Source organism: Squalius cephalus, assembly GCF_949319135.1.
Source record: "Squalius cephalus genome assembly, chromosome: 8".
Taxonomy (NCBI): domain Eukaryota; kingdom Metazoa; phylum Chordata; class Actinopteri; order Cypriniformes; family Leuciscidae; genus Squalius; species Squalius cephalus.
Window position 1 is genome coordinate 37,709,396 of NC_137129.1, and position 1,356 is coordinate 37,710,751.

Consider the following 1,356-nt stretch of genomic DNA (forward strand, 5'->3'; position numbering starts at 1 on the left):
TCTATCAGAAATCTTGCGAGGAGCACTGGTCGAGGCAAATTTATGGTGAAATTATTGTCTTTCCACTTCCGTATTATGGCCCCAACAGTGCTCACTGGAACATTCAGAAGCTTAGAATGGCGCCTATAACCAATGCCATCATTATGTGTTGCAACAATTAGGTTTGCGAAGGTCTTGAGACAGATCTTTGCTTTTACCCATCATGAGATGTGTCTTGTGTGACACCTTGGCAATGAGACCTTTTTGTAGGCCATCATTTGGGACTGAACCAGCTGTTATTAATTTCCACTGACAGGGGGCTGGATTGCTTTTTAATTACTGTAAGTTTTCAGCAGCTGTCTTTCTTCATGTGTTCAATACTTTTTCCCTGTGTCATTTCACATTATTACACATAACTTAATTTCTGAACTTATTTTTGTTTGTTTCTTTGTATGTATGGCTTACTTGGGTTGTTACCAACATCTGGTGAAAATTTCATGTCAATAGCACCTTTGGAAATATATTTACTGAGAAAAATGATGACGTGTTCAATACTTATTTCCCCCGCTATATATATATATATATATACTGTATATATATATAAGCGTCTTTAATAGAATAATCTCTACTTTGTCCTGAAAGAAGGACATGTTTCATTTTATAAGGTTTTATATTTGTATCTCTACTTCATATCAGTACCATCAGATATTTTAAAGGTCCTATATTTCATTTAAAAATGTACTCAACTGTATCACTAAAAAAAATGAACATTTAAATTAATCTGATGTGTGTTTCCAATGGTCTATTTTCTATTCTCATTGTTCTTCTTCTTCTTCTTCTTCTTCTTCTTCTTCTCCTCCCATGATATATTACCATGATCATACACTCTAAAACATCTTTTTTGGGTCAAATATGGACAAACCCAACCATTGGTTTCATTTTTTTATTGAATGTTTAACCCAACGGTTGGGTTTGTCCATATTTGAAACAACCCAGCATTTTTTTAGAGTCATGGTGTTTTTAGGTATACTTTGAAGATCTATAGTGTTGTGTATGAATATGGTAACTATACAGTTCTATGATATATATTGAGGAATTAATATCTGATTTACCACAGTAATATCACAGATAATTTTGTAATTGAAATGGTAGAAACAGCTTTGATATCATTTATCATGTTATCATAGTTTATTTTGATGTAAAAAAAGAAAAAACACTGACCACTTTCACTTTTTCACTTTGTCAGGTCGAGATGGGAGAAAACAATGGTATGAATAATTATGAAAAGATGAAAATAAAATTGTTAAACAAGCATTATATTTTTACATTATAATTTGCAATTATAGCTAGACTAATAGATTTTAACAATGAAAAACA